This window comes from Equus przewalskii, chromosome 6 (genome assembly GCF_037783145.1).
Source record: "Equus przewalskii isolate Varuska chromosome 6, EquPr2, whole genome shotgun sequence".
Lineage (NCBI taxonomy): Eukaryota > Metazoa > Chordata > Mammalia > Perissodactyla > Equidae > Equus > Equus przewalskii.
The window spans coordinates 31,650,339-31,671,048 of NC_091836.1; the positions used below are offsets into that span (position 1 = coordinate 31,650,339).

At 35.9% G+C, this 20,710-nt stretch overlaps 1 pseudogene; it reads right to left on the bottom strand.

Annotated features, from left to right (window-relative positions):
- Nucleotides 1-17,055: 17,055 nt before the first annotated feature.
- Nucleotides 17,056-17,981, bottom strand: LOC103550127 (olfactory receptor 10G7-like; annotated as a pseudogene).
- Between the last annotated feature and the right edge of the window lie 2,729 nt (nucleotides 17,982-20,710).

The window sequence follows — 20,710 nt, forward strand, 5'->3', positions numbered from 1 at the left end:
CCAATAATCAATGAAACAACAAAGTGCAAATTTTTGTATAATTGTGTATATTTGATATATCAAATGTAGGATATGTTTTAAAACTACATCTGTTTTACACAGACTATGAAAAGCACCTTATCTACTCTACCTCTGCCTGATTTAGATTCTAAACACTTCATCACCCTGCATCATCTCATCTGTTTACTTATGTCCTCCTCATTAAGCAATGGATTCCTCAAAGAAAAATATCGTCTTAGCCCTTCAGTAATCCACCTATACAAATCTTGGTCTGATTTCTTTAGAATGTTCTCCCTGCTACAGGTACTTTCCATTTCCAAATATGTTTACTTTCTTTTTGAGAGCTCAGTTTCTGATCCTTACTAATTAGATCTCATTCTTGAAAAGACACATTCTTTTTCTATCTATGCGATTCCTACCTTCTTTGTTTAAGTCTCTAATAACTTTAGTTTGTTAAATATTTTCATTTGGAGATGAAATTATTACATTAAACTTTTTTCCCTCTTCTTTAGCATTTGTCTCTTATATTATGATTGGCCCAATACAAACCATCCTGAAACTTGGAAGTTCTGCCATAATCCTTCCTCACACATTTCTTCTTCAGGCGATCGAAAAAGTGGTATGAGAAGAGATAAATAGGGAAAGATGAGAGAGGTAGGATGGCATGAAAAAGCTCTGGAAAATAAAGAAAAATGGTGGAAGCTTTTAACACTTCAATAGTGAATCCTTTATATTATGAAATAATAGTTGGGGCAAGATTATTTTGTAAACACTTAATTGTGTCATTATGCCCTAAGAGTTATCAGTACTGTTTTCAAGAGGGGAAAATTAAAAAAGAACTAAATAATTCGACACTGCTGTTTGCATTCCACCTAGGGAACGATGAAATCTGCATAAATCTTTCATCACATGATGCCACATTTTGATGTATTCTCGTGGGTTTCTCTGTGAAATAGCAGCTCTGGAGTACTGAACTTGTACACTGAGGTTCATTATTAGTGCTATCATTCCCCCGTTGACCTGAACTTTTAAAATATTATTTGGTAATGGTATGATGTGTTTGATTGATTCATTGAAGCTATTTTTTCTGACTTAACTAGTAGTTGAAAAGGGTCTTAACTTATAGAAGTAAATGGCTAAATTATAAGAAGTAAATAACTAACATGGAAAGAATCTGGCTCAAATCTAGAATAAAGAGAGAACTTTTATAATGATCTCAATGCTGATACCTTTTCATCAGTTCAGTCCTGTTTTCTCAATTAGTTAATCAATGCAATAATTTCTTCAACAATTTAAGTTGAAGGACTACTTTACTTAAGGCACAGGAGATACAGAACATGAAGGCAGTATTTGTGTTTCAGAACTTCAGAGTCCAATGGGAAACACATAAGCAAACAAACGAATTTTAGAGGGTCATTTAGTATATATGAGGTGCCATGGTAAAGCGTATGTAGTCTAACACAGATTAGATCGTGGAGTGAATCAGTATCTGAAAATAAAGAAAATTGCATATACAAGTAGCAAAAGTTTGCTCCAACCACATAACTCACAATAATTACCATGTAGTGTGTGAATAATAGAAAGATTATTTCAGTTTATGTGTTTTGAAGTCTGCGCCAAATTCACAGAACTTCTGTTTTCCAGGCCAAATCACAATGCAGTTCGAGTATTTTAGTTCTAATGAGGAGATAACTTGGACACAAGAGAATAAATCTGAAGCATTCTGCATTTCTTGTTATTCTCTGATAATCTCAATATCCAGACCATGCATTCATATTGGCCAAAACCTGCCCCTCCCCAACCACTAGAAGGCCAGAAGGTGCAAGGCTACCATTTCCCTTGGAGATGAGGTGGACTGCGCTAAGTGTTAACTCCAATGTTTACAGTATGACTATTTTTCTCACTGCGGGCAAAAGTAAGACAAAACATATTTCCTCCTCCTTGACAGAGTGGGAAGATATTTTCGAAATGGGTATTATCATATCCTTATTCAAAGTTATCATCAGCAAAATATTTCCAAGGGAGTTTCTTGTCCTATAGTCATGCACTGTTTAATGACAGGGATATGTTCTGAGAAATGTGTCAGGCGATTTTGTTGTTGTGTGAACATCATAGAGTGCACTTACAAACCTAGGCCGTATAGCCTAATACACACGTAGGCTCTATGATTATAATCTGCCATATGCACGGTCTGTCACTGACTGAAACATCATTATGCACCCATGACTGTATTTTGGATAGTCATACTATCAAAAGTGACTAGAGGGCATGCATATTAGCTCAAAAGGTACACTTGTGAAATCTTAAAGATTCAGTGTCACCCTATCCATCTAATTCACCCACAGTTAGCAGGGATGGTAGAAGCCATAATAGAATTTTGAAAATATAATAGAAATTTGTGCAGCCACAAGTCTGAAGTGGTCATATGTCCTAAGGATAGCATTTAGGATCATTAGTTATAAATAGAAGACAAAGACTCTCCTGGAGTGGAATATGAATGGATAAGACATATGATAATTTCTATTACTCCTCTAAAGGCTACCACTGGCTGTATATTCACATATTTGATGATGTGGTATTATAGTATTTGAAATCATTAATGAAGTATGCCAAGCCATTCACAGGGAGGAAAAACTCTAAAAATCAACACAGAGAGCAATAACATACTAAGCAGCCTGCTGTATATTCATTAGACATCACTGTCAGAGGCCACACTAACTTCTACTCAGCAACGAGTACAACACAAGGATTATTGATGTACTTTCCCTTATGACAAAATCGTGGTCTACAACAATTCTTTTCCATTACAAGTCCACTTCTACCAAGCTAGCATGACTTGCAACTTCCCCAAGACTTATTGACAAGAGGGATAAATCTTGAATCCATAAAGACATTCATTTCCATTACAACATTTTTTATTTTTATCATATCCTTTTGATTCTATATTAGAGTTTCCATCTCTCTGCTTACATTACCCATTTGTTCTTTTATCTTGTCTACTTTTTCCATTGAGAACTCTTAACATATTAACCATAGTTTTTAAAAATTCTCTGATAATTCCAACATGTGTGTCATATCTGGGAATGGTTCTGATGAGTACTTTATCTCTTCAGACTGTTTTTTTCTTGCCTTTTAGTGTGCCTTATAATTTTTTGTTGAAAGCTGGGCATGTTGTATCATGTAGTAGAAAGCGAGGTAAATATGCTTTTAGTGTGAGGATTTATAGTCTGGCTAGCAGTTGGACTGTGTTTACTGCTTGTAGTAGCTGTAACTGCCAGAGGCTTCAAATTCCTCTAGTGTCCTGTTTTTCCCAGCCTGTTTACTCTAAGCATCCTTAAGTATTCTTCCTCAAAGAGAGTCAGTGTCTTGCAACTCTTTCAGCTTTAAATTACTATCATAATGGAGCTTTTTTGGTGTGATAGGAAGGTTGGAGAAGGGGAGATTATTCTATAGTATTCTGATTCAGTGTTACTGCTTTTTAGTGGTTCTGTGTCTATGGGGCTGTGACCTTCACAATTGTTTCTCCAGACCTTATTCCATTTCCCCTACTACCTTCCTTAGCTACAGCATTCCCAGTTTAATTTCTTGTAGCTCTACTTCTGTTGACCATACTTTTCCCCCTTTAGGTAAGTCACACCCTGGAGTGGAAGAAGTGCCCTTCTCTCAGTTGGGATAAGACTCTGGAAAAGTCTTTTCCCCTAGAGAAGCCTTTGTGATGGAGAAGGCTCTGGGTATGTTTTACAATGGGTTTCTTTTCCTCTAACACTACCAGAGCCAAGAAGAGAACTTTCTGGGTTCATCACTATGAGAAACCGATGGGGTTCCTAGAGGCAAAGCTCATGAAAGTGTGGGTGCAACCCTAAAGACTGCAGTCCTAGGGTCTCCCTCACTGTCATGTTAGTCCACACTCAGCCTCCACTAATTGTCAAAATTATCATTTAAGTGTTTCCATTAGTTTATGGTTCCAATGGCTTCCGCTCTAGATAAGCAAATCTCAGCTCTATCTCTGGTGGACTCTTTCTTTTCAGCTTTCGGGGTGGCAATTTGTCCTGTGACGTCAGTTTTCTGACGGGTCCAAGAAAAGTATTTTCAATTTGTCTCGACTTTTCCTGTTAAAAGAATGCAAGTGGCAACTTCCAACCTCTTTACATGTTGGGACTGAAACCAGAAGTCAAAAATCATGACTTTTTAAGCTCAACAGTTGAACATTATTTTTAATGATACTGTTTATTCAGATTTACTTATATGTTTGATTTTTTTTTAACTTTCCATTTTTTTCTTGTATCTCAAATATTCCTTCCAGGATAAATTTTATTATTGCATTACATTTTTAAAAAGTTCTTTGATAAGGGCTTATTAGTGGTAAATATTTTCAGTTTTTCAGTTTTTTAATGTCTCCAAGTATCATTATTTCACACTCACTCTTGATAGTTGCTTAGCACACAATTCTTGATTTACAGTTATTTTCTCACAGTCTTTGTACTTTATTTCAATATTTGTTGATTTGCATCATTTCTGAAGATCAAGAAACTGTCAAAATATTATTTCACTGAAGAAGACATTAATAGCAATGTTCACAAATCATGTATTTTGAAACTATTTTGCTAAGTTCACACAAATTTGGGTTATTAATATCATCCTGTAAACTGACCTTTCTTTCTCTTTACAAAATGCCCTTTATATCTCTTACTTTTTACTTTAAAGTCCACTTTGATATTAGTATAGACATGTCAGGTTTTTTCCCCAGTATTTTTGTGGCATAAATTTTTCACTCTTTTACTTTCCATTTGCTTGTGTGTGTCTTTGTATTTAGTGTAGTTTTTTAAATAAACCATACATAATTAAGGTTTTCAGGCTGCCTGGTAACATTTTTATTTTATTTGTAGTGGTTACTGTACCTGTTATTACTGATATAGTTAGGTTTAAATCTAACATTTTGCTATTTGTTTTCAATTCATATCTTAAATTATTTTTTATTTCTGTACTTTTTCTGTCTTCCTGTGCATTAATCAAAGTATTCGATTATTAATCAAATCTTTTCATTATTTTATTTACTTTTTTCATTATTTTAACCAATTTCACTATTCTATTGTCTTTTTATGATATTCAACAGCATTTTGATACTATAATTTACTTACATTAGTACTTTTAACATATCCTAAATAATCTAAGACTCTTACAATAATTTAACCCCAATAACAGCTTTCTTCATGTTTTATATTGTTGTCCTATGTTTCTAAATATGTTATGAACCTCACAAGATGTTATTGTTGGTGCTTTAAATAGTCAACAGTCTTTTATATTTACCTATATATTTACCTTTTCCAGTACTGTTTATTCCTTTTTGCACTTCTATCTGGAATCATTGTATTCAATTTTGGAATTTCTTCTAGTAATTTTTATACTGTGGACTACGTTTTATGCAGTTTATACCTGTTTATAGAGGTAGCTTAAGTCTGACACCAGCTACTTTGCCTGGCTGTGTAGATATAGCAGTTTTTCTTTTTTCTCAATTTTTAATTTGACTTTTCTCTTTCCTTACTTTTAAAAATCAACTTTACAGAGATCTAATTTGTGTATGCTAAAGGGCGTCCATTTTAGGTGCACAGTTTGATGCATATTGACAAAGGTTATCTACCACCACAATCAAGATAAAAAAACTTTACATCACCACCACAGAATCCCTTGCAGCTCTTCTGAGGCATTCCTCCACCACCCTGACACCCTGACTGACTTCTTTTGCTCATCTTTATTTTCCTCTTTCATCTCTATATTTGTGCATATCAATAAGTCATTTCTCACTGAATGGAGGTCTATTGTATAAATATGTCACAATTTATCACGTATTGCTTAACATTTGTGTTGCTTCCAGCTTTGGTATATTAGTAATAAAGAAGCTATGTAAATTATTTGCAAATATTTGTGTGGACATTTGTCTTCACTTCTCTCGTGTTAACATCAAAAAGCAGAATTGCTAAGTCAAATGATAAGTCAAATTACAACTGTATGTTTAATATTCTAAGAAACTGTCTGATTGCTCTGCATGCTGATTATAACATTTTGTATATCAACTAGCAATATATGAGTTCCAATTGCTCTGCATCCTTGCTAATATTTAATGTTGTCAGTTTCTTTTAGCCATTTGATTATGTATGGTAATATCTTATTATGGTTTAATTTATATTTCACTGCTGATTAATAATGCTGAGTACTTTTTATTGACCATTGACATATTTCCTTTGTGAAGTGTGTGGCCAAATCTTTTGCCCATTTCTCATTGGGTTGTTTGTTTTTGATTATGGTTTGTGGGATATCTTTACATATCTTACATTCATATTTTTTATTGGGTTTATGGATTACAAATATTTTCATCCAGTGTCTGTCTTGCCTATTCATGCCCTTATTAATATCATTCAAAGAACAGAGTTTTTAATTTTAACGAAATCCAATTTTTACCCCATTTTTATGACTCATGCTTTTCTGTTCTTTCTAAGGTTTGTAAAAAATCTGACTTCTTGTTTATGAAGATTTTCTCCCACGTTTTTTTCTCCCACTTCTATCTCTACAAAGTTAGTAGTTTTAGCTTCTACATTAGGTCAATAATCCAATTTAAGATAATTTTCACATATAGAGTGAGGTAATAGTCAAAGTTCAGTTTTTTGATGGATAGCCAGCTTTTACAGCATCATTTTTTGAAAACACTATACTTTATCTTTTGAAATGTTTTCATATTTGATTAAAAATCAACTGAGGAGAGAGTGACATCATTGAGATGGCAGAGTGAGTTGTTCGCTTCTACTTTACAACCAATCAGGTATCCATTGACCAACAGAGGATTCCCTACACAGCACAACAGGACACCTAAGAGATCCATGCATCTATGCATCTGAAGGTGGGTGAACTGGATGCCCTGGAGGCAGTGGGACTAAAGGAGCTGTCCTCTCCCCCTCCCCTGGAAGCAGCAATCTGGGACATGGATACTCACATTGACCCACATGCCTGCAAGCAGTTGCTGCAGAGGAAAAAAAAAGACACGTCTTGTCCCTGCCCATCTTCCAGTGGATCCAGCCTGCACACCTGTGAGTGGTCATGGTGGGGGCAGAAAAAACAGGCGCAGCTTTCTTCCCTCCTGTCTCCTACCAGATCCAGCTTGCATGCTCCCTACCCCTCCCCTGGCAGTGGCCAATTCTTTCCAACAGTAGGGACAGTAAACCAAAGTTGGATTTCCTCTGCTAAGGTGGAGTCACTTGACCTGTTTTACCAGCTAATGCCTAAGACCAGAGGCTGCACAGTGAGCAGCAACAAAAACCTCTCCCTGCTTAGTCCCTGCTGCCCTCTATTGGGAATCTGTGACTAGAGGCTTCAGGAACCACAGCAGAATGAGTGACCCAGACAGACCCCAATGCTGGCACCCTTTAAACCAGCTTCACCAGCACTGGGGGCTGCATAAAAGGCCGAGGTCCCTGGACTCCCGGCAGTGATATTGACACTCATGAACCCACCACCCCTGGTAGTGGTGCAACCAGCACCCCCAAACGACCCAAACCAGCAGTGCAAGTGGTGCACAAGGTGGCAGCATCCAAACCTGTTGAGAGCCCAGGGAGAGCCAGCGGAGGAATATGAGACCCTGGCAGCCCTAGAGACAGTAAAAGTGCTTGCAGCCTGGTGACCCTGGTGGCGACACCTAAGAATACAGAGACAACATAAGCAGCAAGGAACTAGCAACCTCAGAGGCAAAGGTGGCGTAAAGAAGGCACTGATGATGCCTTTGGCAGACACAGTGGAGGGTGGAAAGTGCAAGCTATCAACACAATCAGAAGCAGCTCAGAACCAAAGTAACCAAAGCCTTAGCCAAATAAGAAATGTGGCCACTGCCACAAATGTGCTGGCAGAGGATCAATTCATCAGATACTATGAAGAACTACAGTAAGATGGCAAACAGAAAGAGAAGGAGAACTCTCCAGCAACTAAACTTGAAGTCACAGATGATTGCAATCTAACTGATAGAGAATTTAAAATAGTATGTCATAATTTCTATAATAAAGAAACTCAACAATTTACAAGAAAAGTCAGACAGACAGTGCAGTGACCTCAGGAATAAAACAAATGAACAGAACAAGTACTTCACCAAAAAATTTGAAACTCTTAAAAAAAACCAAGTAGAAATTCTGGAGATGAAGAAGAATACAACTAATGAGATGAAATATAATGTAGAAATTATTAAAAATAGAACAGACCATATGGAGGAGAGAATTAGTGAGATCAAAGATAGAAACCTAGAAAGATTCAGGTGGAGGAGAAGAGATAACTAAGATTTTGTTAAAAAATGAGGAAATTCTTATAGAAATATCTCACTCAATTAGGAAAAGTAACATAAAGATTGTAGATATCTCAGAAGGAGAAGAGAGGGAGAAAGGAGCAGAGCTTATTCAAAGATATAATAGCAGAGAACTTCCCAAATCTAAGGAAGAAACTGGACATGCAAGTATATAAACCTAATAGATCCCCTAATTACTTTAATTCAAAAAAACCTTCTCTTAGGCATATAATATTAAAACTGTCAAAAGTCATTGACAAAGTATTAAGGGAAGCAGGAGAGAAGAAAATAGCCTACAAAGGAACTCCCATCAGGGTTTCAGCAGATTTCTCAACAGAAACCCTACAAGAGAGAAGAGAGTGAAATGATATATTCAAAATAATGAAATACAAAAACTATATCAGCCAGGAATATTATATTCAATAAAATTATCCTTCAGACATGATGGAGAAAGAAAAGCTTTCACAGACAAACAAAAGCTGAGGGAATTCATCACTGCTAGACCTGCTTTACAAAAAATATTGAAAGGAGCCCTCCTACCTGAAACAAAAAAGCAAAGGTTTACAAAGCTTTGAGCAAGGAGATAAATAGAAAGACTGAATCAGAAAATAGCAGCTCTACATAAAAATAGGTTAGTAAACACTTAATTATAACTTAAAGGATAAAAGGAAAGAAAGCATCAAAAATAAGTATAACCAATTCAATTTGGTCACAAACTCACAATGCAAAAAAGAATAACTTGTAACAACAACAACATAGAAGGAGAAAAGGAATGGGATAAGACCTGCATAGGTTAATGGAGATAAGATGCTCTCAGCAGAAAAAAAGACTATCTCATCTGTGAGATCTTTTACACAAACATCATAGTAACTACAAAACAAAAAATCAGAGCAGAGTCACAAATAAAAACTAAAGAAAAAATGGAGGAAAACATCACAGAAAGCCACCAAACTGAAATGTCAGAGAGAAATACAAGGAAATAAGAAACAATAGAAATATTGAAAACCCAGAAAACAAAAGATAAAATGGCAATATTAACCTCACATATATCAATGATCACTGTAAATATAAATGGATTGAATTCACCATTCAAAAGACACAGAGTGACTGGATGTATTAAAAAACAAGACCCAATAATATACTGTCTCCAGGAAACACGTCTTAGCTCTAAAGACAAACATAAGCTCCGAGTGAATGGATGGTTGATGATACTCCGAGTAAATAGCAAGTAAAAGAATGTGTATATAGCCATACTTACATCAGACAAAGCAGACTTCAAGATAAAAAGCATAACAAGAGATATATATACACATTATATATAAAAGGGGCATCCCGCCAAGAAGGCAGAACACTTGTTAGTATATATGCATCTAACACAGGAGAATCAAAGTATATAAAGCAATTATTAATAGAACAAAAGGGAGAAATTGACTGCAACACAAAAATAGCAGGGGAATTTAACACCCTCTTACATCATTGGATAGATCTTCCAGACAGACAGTCAACAAGGAAATCGTGGCCTTAAGAAACACTAGACTAGATGGACTTAATAAATAATGTTTAGAAAAGCATTCCATCCAAAAGCAGCAGAAGACCCATTCTTCTTAAGGGCATATGGAACATTCCAAGAGGTAGACAGTATGTTGAGAAACAAATCAAGCCTCAATAAATTTAAGAAGGTTAAAATCATATCAAGCATCTTTTCCAACCACAATGGTATGAAACTAGAAATCGACTACAAGAAAACAGCTGGAAAAATCACAAATTTCTGGAGACTAAACAACATGTTACTGAACAACTTTTGAATCAATGAAGAAATAAAAAAATACCTGGAGACAAATGAAAATGAAAACACAACATACCAAAACTTATAGAATGCAGCAAGGGTGGTACTAAGAGGGAAATTTATGGCAATACAGGCCTACCTCAAGAAAAAAAGAAGAAACTCAAATACACAATCTAACACTACACCTACAAGAACTAGAAAAAGAAGAACAAACAAAATCCAAAGTCAGTAGAAGGAAGGAGATAATAATCATCAAAGCAGAAATAAATGAAATAAAGACTAAGAAAACAATAGAAAGGATCTGTGAAACTAAGAGCTGGTTCTTTGAGAAGATAAACAAAATTGACAAACCCTTAACCAGACTCATTAAGAAAAAAAGAGGGAATACTCAAAGAAATAAACTCAGAAATGAAGGAGGAGAAATCACAGTGGACAACACATAAATACAAATGATTATAAGAGAATACTGTGAAAAGCTATACACCAACAAATTGGATAACCTAGAAGAAATGAGAAAATTCCTAGAATCATACAACCTTCCAAAACGGAATCAGGAAGAAATAGAGAATATGAATAGAAAAATCACAGGTAAAGAGATTGAAATAGTAATAAAACATTTCCCTGAGCCAGCCCAGTGGTGTAGTGGTTCAGTTCACGTGCTCCACTTCAGCAGCCTGGGGTTTGCAGGTTTGGATCCAGGGCATGAACCTACACACTGCTTATCAAGCCATGCTGTGGTGGCATCCCACATACAAAAATTAGAAGAAGATTGGCACGGATGTTAACTTCCTCAGGAAAAAAGAGGAAGATTGGCAATAGATGTTAGCTCAGGGCCAATCTTCCTCACCAGAAAAACAAAGAAAAAAAAAGCTCCCAAAAAACAAAAGTGCAGCACCAGAAGTCTTTTCTGGTGAATTCTACCAAACATCCAATGAAGAATTAATACATACCCTTCTCAAACTATTCCAAAAAATTGAAGAGGACAGGACACTTCATAATTCATTTTGAGGCCAACATTACCCTGATACAAAAACAAGAAATGGACAACACAGAAAGGAAAATTACAGGCCAATGTCACTGATGAACATAGATGCAAAAAATCATCAAACTATTACCAAATCAAATGCAAAAAATACTTTAAAAGGATCATACCCCATGATCAGGGGAAATTTATTCCAGGGATGCAGGGATAGTTCAACATCTGGAAATCAATCAATGTGATATATCATATTAAGAAAATGAAGAATAAAAATCACATGATCATCTCAATAGACGCAGAGAAAACATTTGACAAGATCCAACACCAGTTATGATTAAACCTCTCAGTAAAAAGGGTGTAGAAGGAAAGTACCTCAACATAATAAAGCCCATGTATGACAAACTCACAGCCAACATCATACTCAATGATGAAAAACTGAAAGCTATTCCTCTGAGAACAGGAACAAGAAAATGATTCCTACTCTTGCCATTCTTATTCAACATAGTACCGGAAGTTTTAGTCAGAGCAATTAGGCAAGAAAAAGAAAAGGGATCCAAAGTGGAAAGGAAGAAGTAAAATTATCACTGCTTGTGGATGACATGACTCTATATATACAAAACCCAAAAGAATCCACCAAAAACCCGTTAGAAATAATCATTGAATACGTCAAAGTTGCAGGGTACAAAATCAACTTACAAAAATCGGTTGCATTTCTATACAGTAGCAATGAACTAGCAGAAAGAGAAATCAAGAATACAATCCTAATTACAATCACAACAAAAACAGTAAAATATCTGGGAAAAAATTTAACCAAGGAGGTGAAAAACCTATACACTGAAAACTATAAGACATTATGAAAATAAATCGAAGAAGACATAAAGAAATGGGAAGATATTGCATTCATGTGGATTGGAAGAATAAACACAGTTAAAATGTCCATATTACCTAAAGCAATTAGAGATTCAATGCAATCTCAATGACATTCTTCACAGAAATAGAGCAAAGAATCCTAAAATTTATATGGAACAACAGAAGACCCCAAATAGCCAAACAATCCTGAGAAAAAAGAGCAACGTTGGAACATCACAATCCTTGAATTCATAATACACTGCAAAGCTATAATGATCAAAACAGCATGGTACGGGCACAAAAGCAGACACATCAGATCAATGGAACAGAATTGAGAGCACAGAAATAAAACCATACATCTACGAATAGCTAATCTTTGACAAAGGAGCTGAGAACATACAACAGAGAAAGGAAAGTCTCTTCAATAAATGGTGTTGGGAAAACTGGACAACCACATGCAAAAAAATGAAAGTAGACATTATCTTACACCATACACAAAATTTAACTCAAAATAGGTCAAAGGTTTGAATGTAAGACCTGAAACCATAAATCTCTTAGAGGAAAATAAAGGCAGTACACTCTTTGACAGCAGTCCTAACAGTATCTTTTCAAATACCATGTCTACTCAGGCAAGGGAAACAAAAATAAACAAATAAACAAATGGGACTACATAAGACTAAAAAGCTTCTTCATGGCAAAGGAAACCATCAACAAAATGAAAAGACAACCCACCAATTGGGAGAAGATTTTTTCAAATCATATACCTGACAAGGGGTTAATTTCCAAAATATATAAAGAACTCATACAACTCAACCACATCAGAATGAACAACCCAATCAAAAAATGGGCAGAGGATATGAACAGACATTTTTTCAAAGAAGATATACAAATGGTCAACAGGTACATGAAAAGATGTTCAACATCACTAACTTTTAGTGAAGTGCAAATCAAAACTACATTGAGATGTCAATTCATACCCATCAGAATGGCTCTAATTAGCAAGACAAGAAATAACACCTGTTACAGAGAATGTAGAGAAAAGAGAACCCTCATTCACTGCTAGTGAGAATGCAAACTTGTGCAGCCCTGTGGAAAAGAGTATGGGGATTTCTCAAAAAACTAAAAATAGAAATACCAGAGAAGCCAGCTATTCCACTACTAGGTATTTATTCAGGAGAAGGAAATCAGTAATTTAAAAAGATATTCCTCCCTATGTTCATTGCAGTATTATTCACAATAGCCAAGATGTGGAAGCAACACAAATACCCATCAACAGATAAACAGGATGAATGGATAAAGAAGATACGGTACAAGGAATTCTACTCACCCATGAAAAAAGACAAGATTGTGCCATTTGTGACAATGTGGGTGGACCTTGAGGGTACTAGGCTAAGTACCCTCACACACACAAATACAACTGGGGAAATACGAATAAGATCTGTAGGTTATATGAATGTCAATATCCTGGTTGTGACATTATGCTATAATTTTACCAATTATTACCACTGGGGGAAACTGGGCAAAGGTAGACAAAGGATCTCTCTGTATTATGTCTTCCAACATTATGTGATTCTACAATTAATTAAATAAAAATTTCAATTAAAAAAGGTACTTTATATATCATCATTAAAAATCTAAATGACTTTCACCATGGTTTTATTTAATACATATTATTATTATATTGAATCTAACAGCATATTTTTAAGTTAAAAACTAATAATGAGCCTCTCCTTGGGCACCATTACACTTATCATAATGTACAAGAGAAAACCAAATACCATATGATTTCACTCATTTGTGGAAGATAAACAAACACAAGGTAAGGGAGAACAGATTAGTGGTTACTGGAGGACAAGGGGTCGGGGTGGGCAAAAGGGGTAAAAGAGTACACATGTATGGTGATGGATAAAAACTGGACTTTTGGTGGTGAATATGACGCAGTCTATACAGAAATTGAAATATAGCGATGTATATCTGAAATTTACATAATGTCATAAGCGAATATGACCTCAATAAAATAATTTTACAAATCAACTGAGTGATATGTGTCCGTGTGAACTCCATAGTCTGCTTCCATTCATCTATATGTCAATACTTATGACAACTGTGAACACTCTTGATTACAATACTTATCACTATCTTTAAACACACAAGGTGTCTCTGTTGCTACTATGTGCACTATGTGCCTACTATGTGCACCTTCATCCCACAAGGCCATCAGCTGCCCCTTCATTATGCAAATCAGTGTTTTGATACTTCACTTCCTTCTAATCTTCTTCAGATATTCCCTTGATGCTATTTGTACGTGGTCTCTGTAGTGAAATATTTATTTCAGTAACATTAAGGAAGTGGAAGAGCATCAGTTTTGGCACTTTCATCTCTTGGTGTCTCCCAGGACCATTCCATTGAGAAGGAGCTGCTTTTATAAGTGCTATCTCTGGGCCTCTTTAAATTTACAATCTCTATAAAGGTCTTTGGGTGTTATTGTGAGAAATACTTCTGCAAGTTTCAGTAACAGATTTGTGTAAATCTCCTGAAGACTATCTTTCTTGTGCTTCCTTAGGAAATGTAGGAAGGGTGGTGGGTTATCCCTTAGTGATCTGGTTCCACTTTATGCTGCTCATTAGGAGAAGTTTCCTTCTCCACGTTTGGGAAATGGATATTTAACAGTGAGCATAAACCAAAGAATGTCATAAACTAGTGACCAGTCCCCTTCCTTACTTTACTTTGTAAGTATCACCTGCTTTGTCTTCTAAGCTACGCTTTCAACCAGATAATTTTACCTGAAAGTTTCACAGGTACTTAATGAAAACATTTCAAAAGTGGGATTCTTCATTCTACCCTAAGAAGTTACCCCTATTACTTTGTCTAGTTTGTTGAGGTATATCACAGTTGTCCAAGCATACTAAACATCTCCATCACTTTACCTCCTCACACAATTGGCTACTATTTGCCATCCATTGCACCACTCTCAAGTCCTGCTGCTACTGCCTGAACCTGGATTTTCATGTTTTTTTCTGATAGGCAGTTGAAAAATCTCTCTGGTTGATCTTTTTGCCCTAAAGCTTATCTTCCTCCAATCTGTCTTCCATAGTCCTACTAATAACATTTCTAAATATAATGCCATCATATTATGGTTCCATCTGCTGCATTACAATAATCCAAAAATTTGCAAGATAAAAATTATTCTTTCTAGTGTTGTATGCAAATTTCTTCTGGATTCCTCTAATTTTATGACTCCTCTTCTTATTCATACTATGCTTCTTTTATACTAGGACTGTAAGCTCCTTGAAAAGGAGGTCTATGTCTGTTCAATCTTTATGCTCATATTGCTTGGCACACAATAGCCACTTAATTCATATTTGTATATTGAATGAATGAAAAGATGGATATGGGAGGGAACGAGAAAAAAGAAAACATAAAAAGTATAAACAAAAAAATAAAATATAACTCAAAGTTGTTTTATCTAACCCTCTAACAATTAAAATACTAATATCGTATAGCTTTATTCAGTGGTCAATATTCATATTGGCTAAAAACCCATCACACAAGAGATCTATAAGTTCTTGGAACTGCTCAAGATCTTCACCGTAGTCGTGACTATCCAAACCTACACAGGTGTTAAAATTTATACTCCTTAACACACACACACACACACACAAATACAACTGGGGAAATACGAATAAGATCTGTAGATTATATGAATGTCAATATCCTGGTTGTGACATTATGCTATAATTTTACCAATTATTACCACTGGGGGAAACTGGGCAAAGGTAGACAAAGGATCTCTCTGTATTATGTCTTCCAACATTATGTGATTCTACAATTAATTAAATAAAAATTTCAATTAAAAAAGATACTTTATATATCATCATTAAAAATCTAAGTGACTTTCACCATGGTTTTATTTAATACATATTATTATTATAATGAATCTAACAGCATATTTTTAAGTTAAAAACTAATAATGAGCCTCTCCTTGGGCACCATTACACTTATCATAATGTACCCTGGATGATGCTACACTTGTTTTTCTCCCTCACCAGATGATGACTTCCATGAAGACAGAGATCTTGTCAGTTATTTTTGCAAATCTGTTGTGTATCATGTTCCTTAACACTCAGTAAATGTCCCATAATATTTTGTGTTTTTGTGAGTTAAATAAAATAGTGTGATGTTACAAGGAACTGAAGAATCTAAGGGAACTGAATGGCTAAGTAATTTTGGTCTAACTTGTTCTCAGTTTTCTCCTTTGCAAAATGAGTAGGGTTATATAATTGTCCATACAGACTTGGTTTACTGGAGTGAACACTAATAATCAACCTCTTACATAGGTCACTGTTTCATGGTTTATACGGGTCATGCTTTCATAGTTATTATTTGTCCCCTGTTTATTTACAAAAATAATTTTAAGATTGTTAAAAATAGGTTTACATTTAAGGTAAATACAGAATCTCTGTAAATACAGAAGGGAAAATCTAGACAGTTATATCAGTGACCAATAGAATACAAATAGTGAATAAGTAGACAAATATTTATTTTCAAAAAACTTTACAGATCAAAGTGAAAAAAACTAAAGAGTTACATAATATTCATTGGCTCATATATGTGAATAAAGCCTTTCATCTTGATAATGAAGCATTTTTGGCCAGATATTTTCTAACATAAAAATCTTATCTTATGGTCACTATATTATGTAATGTATTTTGAATATTATTAATGATTTTTCAATATAGAAAGCTTGCAAGGGTAAAAAAAGCTTTTTACAAGTTTTGATTTATGTTTCACAAAATAAAATATAAGAGTATTTTACTGGAGAGCAATTCTGGAAAATATTTATGTAGGGGATAGAAGTAAACCACGTCTCTCATGATTTACTTGATAGAACACACAAAAAATAGAACAGGTCATTATCCTTCCTTTTAGATTATCGCCATTAAAAGGCTGCTTAATCTTAGATTTTGACAAGTATTGCACAGGAGAAAACTTAAAAAATCACTAAATTTTCATTAAAAGTTAAAACTGGGTAATTGGAATGTTTCTTAAAACTAAAATACTAATGTTGGTGGTTTAATTGAATTGTAAGTAAAAAAGAAGCTAGTTATATCTGTCCTTTCTTGATTATTTGCTGTGAGTGAATATTGACTCACTTTTCAGTTTGAACAGAGCTTTCTTCACTTCCTTGTTCCTCAGGGTGTATATCACAGGGTTTAGAAGAGGTGTCAGCACAGTGTCGAAAACTGCCACAACCCCATCCACAGCGTCCTTGGAGCCTGGTCTCAGGTAAATAAAAGCACCAGGGCCGAAGAAACAAAGGACCACAATGCAATGGGAGGCGCAGGTCTGAAAGGCTCTGTGCCTCCCCTCTGAGGTGCGAATCTTCAGGATGGAACAGACAATGGACACATAGGACAACACTATTAGGAGAAAGCAACCTGAGATCACTACCCCGATGTTGACAAAGATTATCGTCTCGTTCGCAGAGGTGTCTGCACAGGCCAGGTTGAGGATGGGCGGTGCATTACAGAAGTAATGCTGGATCTGGTTGGGCCCACAGTAGGGCAAATGGAATGCCAGTGTGGTCTGGACAGCAGAGTGCAGAGAGCCAGTTAGCCATGTGATTGTGGCCAGGAGGACACACGTTCTCCCATTCATCATGCTGTTGTACCTGAGTGGGTAACTGATGGCCAGGTAGTGGTCATAAGACATGACCGTGTAAAGGAAACATTCGGTGCTCCCCAGGAAGTGGAAGGAGTAAAGCTGGGCCACACAGCTGTGGAATGAGATAGCCTTGCCTTCTGGGAGACCAAGGTCATCAGCATTTTGGGCACAGCGACTGTGGAAAACCACACGTCAATGAAGGACAGGTTAGTCAGGAAGTAATACATGGGAGTGTGGAAGTGGGAATCCACTGTGATCACCAGCAGGATGAGGAGGTTCCCCACCACAGTGAGTACATAAATCACCAAGAAGATCCCAAAGAGGGGAGTGTCCAGTGCACGTGCATGGGGAAGGATGAACGTTGTCACGTGGCTCACGTTTGTCATTTCTTCTCATCTATGGTGCTCTGTCCCTATAGGAAGGAAAGTGAATCCAATATTTACTGAAAACATATTTTATGTGAAATATGGCAACTATGTTTTCCCCGATGGAGAACACAAGAGGCAGGTTGGCATTTATGTTTGTCATAGCACTTTTACTTTAACGTGGGACTTTGAAGAGGAACAGTCACTTCCTTATTTCAGTACCCAAATCAGCCAAATAGAAAAGAATCAGTCAAATAAAAAAAAGGACTAAATTCATATAAAATCTGCCAAATAGAAAAGAGGAGTCCTTTTTGTATGGTGGTTTCTGTAGAATTAGAAAAGATATACCTAACTAGTGTCTTTCCAGACTTAACACACTTTCTAGGGATAAACCTTTATTCAGGGATCACTCATTCTTTCTCTCTCTCTCCCACACACATATAAACACACACATGTACACACACACACACACACACACACACACTGCCAAATATACAGGTTCAGCCTCTGATCATCAGAGAACAACCACTATAAATATAAACTTGAAAGAAATCTTCATCCTTGATGATTGAGAGAAAATTTCTTTCTAAAGCTCTCTGGTCAACAGCATGTGCCAAGGTGGGACCCCAGCAGTGGTCTAGTGTTACTTGGAGCCAGACTCCTCTGTCCAACAATAGACCATATTCCCCTGATCATCTGTGAAATCTGACACCAAACTACTGCAATAATGGTCACAGTACCATCACTTTCCTCAACTCCTCGTATACTATGTTTATTTCTACTCACAATTTTTTATCATTTCTCCCTCCAGGAGTTTAAGCAATCAATCACCCTCTAAAGTGTGATCCAATCGACTCACAACTTATTTTGAGAGGCCCATGAGGAATTATATCTGCTTACATACTAAAGAGGACTAAACTGTACCTCTGGTGTTTGAATTCCAGGACTGAATATTTACGTTTGCTATAAAACAGACACAAATGTGCTTTTAAAACTAAAGGAAAAATATGTAGTCTGAAATGATTTTTATTGTTTCTAGGATTTCTATTATTCCATGACTCAGACTGTAAGGTTTTCTTTCTTTCTTTCTTTTTTTTGAGGAAGATTAGCCCTGAGCTAACATCGGCTGCCAATCCTCCTCTTTTTGGTGAGGGAGACCAGCCCTGAGCTAACATCCGTGCCCATCTTCCCCTACTTTATATGTGGGATCCCTGCCACAGCATGGCTTGACAAATGGTGCGTAGGTCTGCACCTGGGATCTGAACCAGTGAACGCTGGGTGGCCAAAACAGAATCTGGGAACTTAACTGCTGTGCCACTGGGCTGGCCCTTCTTTCCTTTTTTTTATAATCTGAATTTCCTTGAATTTATATATTCAAAGAGAAAAGAAATAAAATGGTATGAGGAAATGAAGAGAAATCTGGTTGTAACCTGGAAGTTTCTGACAGAAGGGGAACATTTCTACATGAATTCTAAGATGCTTCTGCCACATAGAGTAATATAAATAACACATTCCCATTTTGGAGTAGCTAATAAAAACAGACCTTTTCTATTGCTTCAATTTCAGAGTAATAATGCCAAGATTTATAGAGAAAGCACTTTATTGATGGCATTCTTATAAAATTTTGAGTGTTTTATAAAACTATGCAAAATTGGCCCTGTAGCCATGACTTAGGCAATATAAGCCAAAGCTGAGGAAGAATAAACCTATGACCACAAACACATCATAATCACACTAAAATTCCAACAATGAAAAATGCTAAAATTTTGCTACTTACAATTTGACAACAAAGTTCAAGATTTAAAGAAACTCTGTCTTTAAGGGGTAAGATGCTGCTTTTTCTTGCATAGATGAAACTGCAAAACAAGCTACAGACATAAACTCATTTTAAATAGTAGAGATTAAAACTGATTTCATATCCCAGGAGATATTGCCTTGGCCCCTGAGTCCCCATGGATGAGGATAATGTCTCCACATAATGGTAAATACTCAATTTTTTCAAATGCCTTTAGGTTGGTTTTGCATTTGATGGGCCATCATTCCTTAAGGTATTTTGTTTAGCCAAAAATCAATTTCCAAAGTAAATAACCATGATACTCTGGGTTTGAAAATTCATTGTTCTAGGAATGATTTAGTTGTGTGGTTTTTTTGTTTTGTTTTGTTCTCTGATTTCTTCTTTAAATTCAAATGTAGAAAATATAGGCTTTCATCCCAAAAGGTACAATTTTCTGGTGAGGTTCATAGTCCCTTTGATGAAGTTTTTACATTCTGGTGATTACGGCCAGTCACAAAAAGGAGCTCTGGAGCTGCTTTGCTCCAGGGATGTTCCAAGCATTACTCTTCCCAGATAAACATCTTGCTAATTAAACTTTCTCCCTCTGAGACCTGGCAGACTGCAAATTCCCAGTCAGGAATGGATGATACCTCTACCTCACCTTGTCTGAGTCAGAGATTTTCTCTCATTTCAGGGACTTCTGCCTTTGCACCTTCTATCTTATAAACTTACATTATATTTAGATTTTCTGTGAAAATTTATTTTTTTATTTTTTATTGAGTTTATGATATTTTACAGTCTTGTGAAATTTCAGCTGTACATTATTGTTTGTCAGTTGTGTTGTAGGTGCGTCCCTTCACCCTTTGTGCCCACTCCAGACCCCCCCTTTCGCCAGGCAGCCACTAATCTGTTCTCTTGTCTACATGTTTAAATTCTTCATATGAGTGGAATCATACAGAGATTGTCCTCTATCTGG